Here is a 12,386-nt window from a genome sequence, read left to right as displayed (position 1 = left end):
CGGAGCTTTGCTCCCATGAAATTCCCCTTTCATTTGACTTCTACCCTAAGTTCCAGTCAAAGTTGGAAGAGTTAAGCCTTTGTTTTTTACATATCAAATGGCCAACCCAACAAATCAGTTTGGGGGATAAACCTGTCAGATGCCCTGGTGTTCACCTTTTGGAATCACTGTGTACTCATACAAAGCAATCCTTTCTTATTTGGAAAACAAAACTGAGCTTCAACGAAGCATTATGTAATTGATTTTTAATAGCAGTTTCAATTTCATTTCAGTCCTCCAGAACCATTTGGAGAAAGCTTTGCGTGGGAAACAATCTGAGCAAACTTAGAACTTGTTAATGCGGGGCCTGGATGTAGTTGCTAAAAAAGACATGCTATGTAGGAAGAGCCTATAATTTTCAGTGCTATCTTTGGACTTGGAGGAATGCCCAGGATAGGGACAAATTGAATTGTTACCGCGAAAAAATTAAGAATCACCTTCCCCAGCAATAGTGATTGCATGGGAATAATTTTTTGATAGTTACATTCAAACACATTTTTTATTCCTGTATGTAGTAAAAAAAACAAAAACCCACATGACTCCATACCCTCCAACATTTCTCTGATGAACATAGGGGTGTCCTAAGGAAAAGCGGGATATTCCAGGATCAGATCAAAAACCGGGACGGCTTCTGTAAATCCGGGATTGCCCATGGTTAAATAGGGACACTTGGAGGGTCTGCCACATGCCCCAGCTGTGGTCACTCCTTTATCACTTGGGGCAGGCGCTGAGCAGAGATGGCTTTGCAGGGTACCAGCCATCACTGTCAAATACTACCGGAGAGCTCAGAGCAAGGCATACAGTTTAATAGGCAGAACCTTCATTGCCGTGGGCATTTGCTAACCCAGAAGTTATTCTCATCTGCAAGAATTCTGTGAACCAAATTGGTAACACTATTTATAAACCACGTCCCAGCATCAATGGAATCATAATGAATTGTTCCAGACATTAACTAATTTTGTTTGTAGTGCCGAGGACTAGGCTAAGTCTGGTTGTAGACACAAATTCCTCTGTGGGTAATAAGAAAAATCTATGCACAAGATAAGGGAGCTGGGAAAGAGAGAGAGAAAAATACTGTTCCACATAGTGGATGCCATTGCTATAGGCACTGGTGTGTTGCTTGCAGAGTGCAGGAAAATGAATAATATAACCGTGTGACTAATTATTAATGATTTTGAGCGGAGGATAACATACCATGTTGGGAGACAGAAAGCAGAATAGTTTTAATGTTGACAGCAAAGCATAGAACTTTAAAAAGACACAGAAGCTTGAGAACTCAAGCAGGCGGAAGTACAGCTACGTGGGAGGTGAGGAGGAAGAAGATGCAAAAAGAATATTGTAGAGAGAAGAAGCTGAATCCTGAAGTAGCATTAAAGTTTAAGGGTGTGGAGCATGGACCCGTGTTACGGTCCTGTAACTTCCTCATAATAAAACCAAACTGACGTATGCAGAAAACTACCTATGGGCTCATCCAGACGAACAGTTTATTCCTCATTCATCCTGATTTGTAAAAAAAGAAGGACTTTTTTGGGGGACAATATTTCTATGATATATTAGGAAACATTGAATTGGATTCTGTTTTGCAACTTGCCCTTTAAGCATTTGTGGTTGTCTTTTTTTTAAAGCTACCCTAAAAAGAGAGAGAGAGAATGAGATTGAGAGAGAGATCAATTATGCACTTGAATCCCTCCCACTAAGTAGTGATGGTCTGGGATAACAACACTTGAATCTAGAGATGCTACTTGTTATGTACTGAGTTGAATAGGATCCAAACTGCAGCAGTCTGATTGGTCCTAGAACAATAGGATCCAAATTGCAGCAGTCTGATTGGTCCTAGAACAATAGGATTCAGAATGCAGCAGTCTGATTGGTCCTAGAACAATGCAGCAGTATGATTGGTTGGCAGGAACCACCCAATCATGCTCCAGATATAAGTGAATCCACAACCTGATTGGCTTACAGTAGAATTCCAGAATTAGCCAGTCATGTGCAGCCCATTGTGTAAATAATGTATATAAAGCAGATACTTTGAGGGGACTTTCATTCATTCCTCCTCACCACTATGAGCTGAATAAAGAGCATGAAATCACTTTGCGACTCTGAGTATATTTCACTACTGAATCCTAGATAACTAAGATTGGGGAGAGGACCTCCTGAGGTTCGGTGAACGCACCCAGTCAGAGTCCAAAATTGACTCTGATTCCTGCATCGCAGGGGGTTGGACTAGATGACCCCCGAGGTCCCTTCCAACTATGATTCTATGATATAATTCACGGTCTGTTAAAAATAAGTCTGGGTATGCATGGCTAACACAAATTGCCCACCCAGGTCCATATCTTATGCAACAAACTAGGAGGACCAGAAGCTAATTTTTAAATAGAAAAAGGGAAATTATATGTGGATTTCTAGGGTTCTGCACCATTTCCCAGATTTTGCAGCTGAAGTAATATTCTATGCTCTGCCACAGACTCTCAACACACAGATTTTTCCAGATGCTCTTAATAACCGCAGGTTTTTCCAGATGTTCTTCATAAGGCCAGGTGCTGACATAATTAAGAAGAGAACAAATGTGGTTTCTGTGCCTGATGTCACTTACACTGCCATGTAGGAGTCTATACTATTAAGAACCTGGCTAGATCTTAGTGGTAAAATCATGGCAAATTGTTATGCATGAAGCACACACTTCTGGGATGAATCTGAGCATATATAACCTAGGGTTACTAATAACTAGAGTGATGGATGTGATTTGTTGGCATTTTAAATGCACCAAATTCCATTTTGAGAGGCAGGGAAGCGTGAAGATTGCTAACCTTGTCAGCCCTGCTTGATATACTTATTTTTCTCTTATTTAGAAAGCAAAATGCAGTATTTTCCCATCAACACAACCTCCTTTCTAGTCATGTCTATACCAAATGGTTGTTTCCCAGTGACCTTTCATCAAAGAAAACTATCCTGATTTTGAGGCATCTGATCAAGGCCTGTATTTTAAAAATGAGCTTAAAGATGTTTTTATGCCAGGCAGAAGACCAGCTGGCTTTGGCAGATGTTTATCCTCCTGGACAAAGGCCCCCCTGATTTATTTATAGCAGGAGCCAAAATTCTCAAAATTGCAAAAAAGGAATTACAGGCTGGGAGCAAAGGTTACTAGGTTACTGACCCTACAGAATACAATCAAGCTGCAAAAGCACTAATTAAGAGTTGGTAAATAGTAGGATTCATTGTTTAACAAAATATAATACCATGTGTCTCCCATTAGAGACTTGAGCCACAGGTTAAAGGGCAAGAGCTAATGGGAAAAGCAGCTGGCCAGGAAAGGGGGGTGTAAACTGAAGACGTTTTACTCTGAAAAGGCCTTTGCTTCTAAAAATCTATATATGTTATGTATGAAATATATTGGCTTAAATGTAATTATGCAAAGGATTTAGAAAGTAAGAAATGTTAGATTCTTATGTTAGATTCTTATTTCATTGATGGTGTGTGAGAATGTGAACCCAAGATCTCTGATCTCTGTTTAAGATAAAAATTTAAAACCATTAACCATCTGTTTTGGAGGGCAATAGGGCAAGAAGGGCAAGAGGTGATCTGGTAATTAAGGTGCCTTGTTGAGGCAAATGTAAGATATATGGCTACTTGTTTGCCATTTATAGATAGAAGGAAATATAGCTCTTTGTCTCCCATAAAAGGTAATAGGAAATGGGTGTATCTTTTATGATTGGTTCTAGTAAACAGCCAATAGGAATTTCAACCAGGCTGATTGGACAGAGGCAGCCAAAGGAGGAGCAAGGGGGCTGGGCTGAGGAAATATAAGTGCTGGCCATCAGGGCTGGAGTGGGCAGAGCTTTGGTAACCATATACCACTGTGTCTCTCATTTATTTGTCTGACAAATAAATTATTATTTTAATTTCTCTATTGCTGCGTTGAATGTTTCATTCCAGCTAAGCGTTAACCACAAGCAGGGTGCTACAATTTGAAACAGTTCACTCCCTGTACCAAATGGAAGCCATTGTGGTACCCTCCAAATATTCTGGATTTCAGGGCCCAGCTCTGCTACTAGGCAGAGTGAGAAACGGCCTCAGACGGCAGATGCTTGAGGGTGACAGTGGCCATCTTGGGGCTGCCATCTTGGCAGCAAAATGTGTTGGGCCAGTAGACTCCAGATAACATCACCCCTGACAATTGGCCGTCCTGACAGGAACTGACAGGAATTGTAATCCATATCTGGAGAGCATCATGTCTGTTCCCCCAACAACTGGCATAAATTAGGAAGCCTTTGCTTCCTGGACTCACTAAACTGCCCAACATTTGGAATACGTTGAATCTGAACTAACCTCATTAGGATGGAAATGGAAAAACTCAAAATAAACTTTCATTCCCTGATTGCCTTTTCACAAGCCCTGCCTCTTATGGTCTTATGTGGCAGTGTGTGTCATGTCCACATGATACCTTTCAAGTGCATGCAAATCTCATTCTTTCCCCTCAAAGAATTCTGGGCACTGTAGTTCACCCTTCACAGCATTACAGTTCCCAAAAACCTTTAGTGCCCAGAAGTCAAGGGTAGCTTTTCCTTTCTAAGACTTTGAACTTTAAATTGAGCTTTGGAAATAAATTTTGGCTCACAGGACTCTGTGAGTTTCACCAAGGCTCAAAACCTCAAACAAATGAAGGCAAGGCATGAAGATATTTTAAAGATCCCTATTAATAAAATAACTACAAACATTTCTAAATAGTCCAGGAAGGTAAAAAGGTAAAGGTAAAGGACCCCTGACAGTTAAGTCCAGTCATGAACGACTCTGGGGTCATGTCATCTCATCTCATCTCATCTCATCTCGCTTTACTGGCTGAGGGAGCCGGCATTTGTCCGCAGACAGTTTTTCTGGGTCATGTGGCCAGCATGACTAAGCCGCTTCAGGCAAACCAAAGCAGCGCACGGAAAGGCCGTTTACCTTCCCGCCAGAGCGGTACCTATTTATCTACTTGCACTTTGACGTGCTTTTGAACTGCTAGGTTGGCAGGAGCAGGGACCGAGCAACGGGAGCTCACCCCGTCGCGGGGATTCGAACCACCAACCTTCTGATCGGCAAGGCCTAGGCTCAGTGGTTTAGACCACAGCGCTGCCCGTGTCCTTCGTCCAGGAAGGTAGTACAGTCCAATAACAGGTACATTATTTTCAAAGAACTCTGTGTTTTTTGGGAAAGTATGTTTCCCTGCCCCCAAAGGATCTCCAAGAAATCAGCATATTTGGGGTGAGAACAGTGCAAAATACCAACCAGCCCTACTTTTATAATGGCAAGACATTTGCTGCGCCTATTGAAGAGAGTTTCAAATGCGCATGAAGCCTGACACATCTCCTTTAATCTTTTCTTCTGAAGTCTGTTTCGAAAGATTTGTTTCTCGGAATTGTTTATGAGAAGGCAAAGCCCTCCTAAGCACACCAGCCCTGAAATCTTTTCATCAGTTAGTTGTGTTCTCCTGTGCACCAAACTATCCATTGATCTGAGTTCTTTATGCACTGACAAGGCCATAGCAGGATCTATAACAATACTGCCATTTCATTTCACGCAGAGCTTCAGAATTCCCTTGGCACAATTATTCTCTTTAAGAGCTCTATGAAGGTGTCATTCCTGCATTACGGTTATGTTGCTGAAGGGACTGGAATAGGAGATGCTAACTCTCCAAGACCCCGCTCAGGGTCACTTCCACACCACACATTTAGCACACATTGAAAGCACATGGTTTTCCCTGTAGAATCCTGGGAACTTTAAAACTATGATCTCCAGCACCCTCAGCAAACTATAACTCCCAGGATTCTGTGCAAAAACCCCTGTGTTTTAATTGTCTATTAAATGTGCTTAAAACGTATGGTGTAGATATGCCCCCAGTGACTTGATGGCTAAGCTTGGATGATGATGATGATTATTAAAGTCTACATACCACCCTTCATCATAAGATTCCAGGGCAGTTCACAGAACAAAATACAAGAGACAAGATAAAGACACAAGGAAATAATTAAGACACATTTAAAAGGCTGTAGAATATTAATCAGCCAAAGGCCTGGCTGAAGATGAATGTTCCTGGCACCTAAAAATATATAATGACGGCACCAGGCGAACTGACCTGGGGAGAGCATTCCACCAACGGGGAGCCACTACTGAGAAGGCCCCGTACTTGTGTTGTCCCCCCTCCAGACCTCACATGGAGGCAGCATATGAAGAAGGGCCTCAGATGATGGATGCAGAATCCATGGGGAGAGGTGGTCCTTGGGGACTGGGTCACAATTCTCTAAAGACCATCTTTTTGCCCTCGAGGGCTCTGTGTGGTGGGAATGCTGGGCAGTGCGTTAAGGGTTGACATGCTGGCTAGGCTTCCCCCATCTCTCTCACCTACAAAGAACCCCCCCCATCTCAGTTTCAGACACACAGAGACACACACCCTTCTCCTCGTCTCTCTCACTCATACAGTCATGGCCCTGAACCAGAGAGCTTCAGATGCAGAGTCCTCCTGGAATGGTAGCTCTGAGTAGAAGGAGATGGGTCCACTCCCTGGTCCTCCTGGAACAGGAGCTCTGAGAAAAAGGAGTCTTTCCTATGGGAAGCCACAGCCCAAGTCTTGTATCATGAACTCCAAGGAGAGAAGCACTGCCACAGTACTCCCATCATTCAACACAGGCTTGTTAGAGAATTAGGAATGTCTTGGAAAGATTCCCAAGTATTGTATGAAACCCTGCTATCTAGAAGAAGCCAACAGGTTGGGAAGGCACTGGTTCTTTAACTGGTCAGGTGCAGCCCTCAGGGGCCGGGGGAGACTTCCATCTTTGCTACATAATCCAGGCTTCACAGGCTGTGAAGATGACTTTCCTGCCTCAGTGGCAAGGCTGCTAGCTATAGGTTAAGCAACAAGGTGTTGTTGTTTTTTTTGTAATGCCTATCATAATTATCACAGGTATGCTGATTTCAGATATCGCTGCACAGTTATTTGACCGTGTTCCCAGATAGTGCAAGAGGAACATGCTTAATGCCGTGGAATTTCCTACTGGTGTTAACAAGGGTTTGTGATTTCGGGCTAACTACCCTGAATCAGCCACTTTTGATGTCTGCGGTAATATAAAGCGGTATTTAGCCAACGGGGAAGACTCTTAGGCGATTTCTGCCTCATAGATAGAACGTTCCGATCCTTCAAACATCTTTGTGAAATTTCAAAGAAGGAAAGAAAAGCTCAGACTTGTTTGGAAAGTCCTGCTTGTGAATGGGAGACCCAGTTCTGTTGAAAATAAAGAAAGAGATAGATGAGCTGCTCCTACCACAAAGGTGATAACCTATTTAAAAAACATTTAATAGGAGTGTGCCATAAACATCAAGGAATGATGTTTTACCACAACGGCATGCAAGAGAAAGCCTCATCTCCAGTCAAAGCAACTGAAAGCTTAAACAGGATAAATCTGTACGTTCTCCTTTTCATTACAGCGTACTTATTAAATTGGGCCTTTTCTGCCTAGTGGTAAGTATGTATAATACATCAGTTTTCTGCAACAGTGGCTAGAAATTTTCTGCCCTTGTAATCGGCTGCCAGTGGTGCAGCCACTGGCTCTGGATAATGGTTTCAGCATCTGCATCAGTGAGCACATTTCACAATCACTTCCAACTATCCTACCAGACATACACTCGTTCATTCTGAGGAAATATTGTATCTGTTTGGACCATGCATTGAATTCACTTGCAGAACTCCCTTTTTTTAGAAATAGAATATCAAAATGCATCTGATGTCTGCCAGATTCAGTATTTCTCCTTGTTGTTGTTGATAATGGTGGCAAAAGTCCTCACGAAAAATAGAGGTTTTTTTAAAAAAAAGATATTTCAAACGCAACCTTTTTTAAAAAAATTTAAGCTGTAGAAAAACTGCTTTCAAGTGGAACACTTGTGTTGTGTGACAAGCTGCAGCCTCAAGCTGATTTAGCACTGAGCTTTCAGTCTCTGAATTAAAAATAAAAAATCATTCCGCAGTGAAAATGGCAATTAAGTCTCATCATAAATGTGTCAGGATGTTAGCAAGACAGAGAAATCTAATGCTAAATTCTGCATTCATTGAACAGTGCAATTCTGCATGTGACTACTCAGAAGTAAGGCCCTTTGAGTTCAGTGGGGCTTAGTCCACAGTAAGTGGGTATAACATGTTGCTCTCCAAATGTAGGTGGACTACAACTCCCATCATCCCATGGGACAGAGTCCAACCACATCTGTTTAAGTGGTGAATTGTAAGTGGCCTGAACTAGAATCTGCACTAAGGGCACTTCCAGACTGTCACTATTTTCAATCACATACTGGCAGATTCAAGTTGCAGAAGTTGACTAGGACATATCGAGCAACAAACCTGCTTCCCCAAAACATCAGACTTTTGTGATGGGGAAGTGTGGGACCACACTTGCTTTGACATCTAACCTCCCTGAAAACAAATGCCCAATAAATAGACCATCTGGAATCACCCTAACACTGCCAGACAGGCAATATTCCATTGCTCTGACCAGATTAAAACCATGTTCAATTACATTTTAAATGTCACCTGTTCATTTCATAGATTAATACCCTTCAATATAAATATATCCAAGGCAGATAACTGAAAACCCCAAATACCGTTGATAACATTAAACAAGAATAAAAATATGGAATGACCCAATCAGAGTGAAAGCAGCATTAATATGGCACAATCCTAACCATCTCTACTTGGAAGCAAACCAACGAATATCAGCTGGGGCTTACTCCCAGGGAAGCCACCATTGAGGTGCCACCACTGAGAAGATACCATCTCTAATGTCCCTCTGCCTCACTTCTGAAGGTACCTGGGGGAGGGCCTCTGATGAAGATCTGAACAGGCAGGTTCATGTGAGTGGAGGTCATCCTTCAGATCTCCCCAACACCACCCTAGGGGTATTCAAGGCCACAATTGCATACAGTACAAGTATGTGAATACATTATTTTGAGTGTGCTCACATATTATGGAAACTGCCCCAAAGCAAACAACATTGCTTGCTTGGGGTGGGGAACCTCATTCATGTTGTATTCTACATTGTTGTAACCTGCCCTGGCATCTCGTGGTGAATGGTGGGTGGAAAATCTAACAACAACAGCACATTTTGCAAAATGTGCACAGCTTGTTCCTCGAACGTGGATCAATTATATGGATGGATGCAGACATGTATGGGCTCTTGTTACTAATCAAGACCACGTGTTAGGGAATGTGTGTGATCACTGCACACCTTATAATTATTATTGACTTCCAGATCATTATGCTAGCTATCAGCTTTGCTTAAAAAAAATCCCTTTATTAATTCTATTGCTATAACCCTTTAAATTTTCTCCTGCTACCATAATATTAGAGGAAACTATAGTCTGAGCAGATGGAGAAGAGGCAAACTCACAAAGTGGGTGGGTTGTCAACAAACTGCAACTTCATTAAGCATATATTAATATAAGCAAAGCAGTCCAATTGCCATATGTCTCTTGAGGCTCAAGCCCAGTTTCCAGAAAAATAAATAAAATGTGAGTGAATCTAGACACTGATCTGTCTGTGCTGCTTTTGAGCATTCCCCTAGATATGCAGCTTCTGCCCTTTCTAGGTGTGCAAGTCACCACCAGCACAGAGATCTTGAGAGGACTGTTGGATTTTAGAAGTGATGTATCCTGCCTATTAGCCTTCTCTATGTCTCAGTCCTTGCCTGTTGCCCAAAGGAATGCTGGCATCAGGATGCTGTCAGTGGCCCCTGGCTGGTTGCCCAGGAAAGTATAAAAACAAGGAAAAGTCTCTTACAGTCCTTTTTTATTTCAAACTTTACAGAGAGAGGCTGTAGAACCCAGCCTCTTGGATAATGTTGTTGTCCTGAGTGAATCTCCACCCGCCCTGTCTCTCCCATTCCCTCATTCGTCATCAGCATCATCTCCTCTATGGATGCTGCTACATGCCTTCTGTCTTTGAGCTCTTTGCTCTCCTACTTTTAAGGCTTGCCAGGTTCTGGGAGATGGAGGGTCTGGAATGCTTTCTAGTGACAACGTGTCAGCCAGCTGCTGTTCCGGCTCTGCCTGCTTCTCCTCTTCCATTATTTCCCAACTTTCCCCCTCATCTGCCTCTGAGCCGTGACCTCCTGCAAACCCCTGTTGTAAATCTATACTGTCTTCCTCTTCCTCCTCCCTGGGTCAGGATGGGGAGGTGGTCTCCACCATTCCCCCTCCTCTGCATAGCCCCTGACAGCTGGTTGCACCACACAAGCCATTAGCTTCATTGGCTGCACCCAAAAAGCTCATACAGTCGAGAGCACTCCACCAGTCCCGTTGTCTAACCATCTGAGACATATCCTCACAGAGATGGTTTTAGAGTAGTGTGACTGCTACACTGCCATGCTGCAAGGGGCTTCACAACAATGCTGTAGAGCAGAGTGCAAGAGGTCGGGGTGCCAAATGTTAGCGTCACACAGGGCAGCACTGAAATTGGAGAGCCCAAAGTCCACCACTGATCCTCAAAGGTAGCAATCAAAGGGGTGATGCAGACAGAGTGCGGCATGGCTCACCTGGCTTCCCAACGCAGAGCATCGCTGCCAATTACCAAGAGGGAGAGGGGAAGGTGTGAGGCACTGGGGCACAGTGGAAGGAACATTAAAACCATACTCCATGTCAAGTTGTGGGTGAACATATCAGATGACACAGAGATTCTTCAAACAGCTCTTGTTTATTCACAGGCCCAGAACAGAACTGAACTGAAGGGTTCAGCCAGCCTGCTTATATAGAGCTCCACTACAGCGCAACAGTAACAACTTTCTGTAACTATCCAATCACTGAACGTCACTTTCAATTCCTTATTTGCATATGTGGACCTGAGTGAAAACTATCTACAGTATCCCCTTGCTGGCCCAGGATGAGAACTTTAGTACATAACACTCCACCTCCACACCCACACCACCCTGAGCTCCCTGTGCCCCCCTCTCCTCCTTGGTAATTGGCAGCAACACTGCATTCAGCCATTTCCCACACATCTGTTAAGATCTGATTCAGCAGGTAAGATGGGATTTCCACAAGGCGGATCTGTGGAACAAGATGAGAAGGTCTTGGACTTGTGGGAATTAATTGGTATGCAATACAGTCAAAATACAGGTCAAGTGAAAGTGGGGATGAGCCTCAACAGTCATGCATCACCCCCCAAAAAAAGAATCTTAGGAACTCTGGCTTGTTAAGAGTGCTGACCTCAGAGAGTTACAGTTCCTAGGATTCTCCATGTTAAAGTGGAATAAGAGTGCTTTAAATGTATGGAGTGTGTGTGTGTGTGTGTGTGTGTGTGTGACTTAACTTCAGTGCTGGAAATTGGACAGTGATCTTCGCTCCACCTGAGGACAGCAGGACAGCTTGCAGGATGGGCAAGGTGGGCATACGGATCATAGACATCTCTGCCTTCCAGCTCCTCACTGCCACTCCCCATTCCCTGGCATGGCATCTGCTGCCTGAGGCAGTTGCCTCATCCTGCCGAACGGTAGAGCCAGCCCTGCTATAAAGAACACCTTTGGGAGAGAAAAGGCTGGCTTTCACCAGTGGAAAGCTACAGCTCTGAACAGAGACGTGTGAAGCTGTCACAACGGGACGTCTGTTCTAGCAAGCCGTCAGCAAAATCCGGTTGTGGAAAGAGTCGAAGTCAAAAGGACATGTCGGGCACTTGTTTGCCTGAAGGGGCAAGTCACCAGTTCCCACCCAGAGGAAGACAGCCTGGAGAGGACCAGCTTGCTTGATTCATCTTCCCAAGGGGGAGCAACCTCAGGGAAGCCATCTGCTGATGGATAGGTGCCTGCTGGCTGGCTGCAAGTTGTCTATCATCAGGCACCCTCTAAAGTCTGACCATTTGGAGAAAGGACTGGACAGGAACAATGGCATTTGCCCCTCATGCCAAGTATTGCCCTTATCCTTCAAAGGCACAGTTTTATCGGAAGCACAGGAGTTCCATGCACTTTTGTAATACTCTATTAAAGAACAGATACGGCAGCAGTATTTTAAAACGGCATGATGGATAGAGCAGCTAGCCACGTGTATGTGCGCATGGCTAGGCGACAGGTGAAAGTAACCTTTTAATTACTCTGCCAGGCTTCCGTGCAGCGTAGCCGTTTATTTTAACTAATGCCATCCTCTTGAAATGTCAGAGTTGTCGAACAGGCGTGCCAGGCCTCCTTTGCCAAGCCCTACACAGCTGCCAAGTTTATGAAATGCTCCTTCAGGAGATGCAGAGACCAGTTAGCCTAAGATTTTGTGTTAAGAGCTGTGGGATTTTATCATTGGCTGCTTGCCTGCCTTAAAGAAATCAACCGTTTATTGCATGCTTGCGG

This window comes from Podarcis filfolensis (assembly GCF_964270895.1).
Source record: "Podarcis filfolensis genome assembly, chromosome: 1".
Taxonomy (NCBI): domain Eukaryota; kingdom Metazoa; phylum Chordata; class Lepidosauria; order Squamata; family Lacertidae; genus Podarcis; species Podarcis filfolensis.
This window is presented reverse-complemented; position numbering follows the sequence as displayed.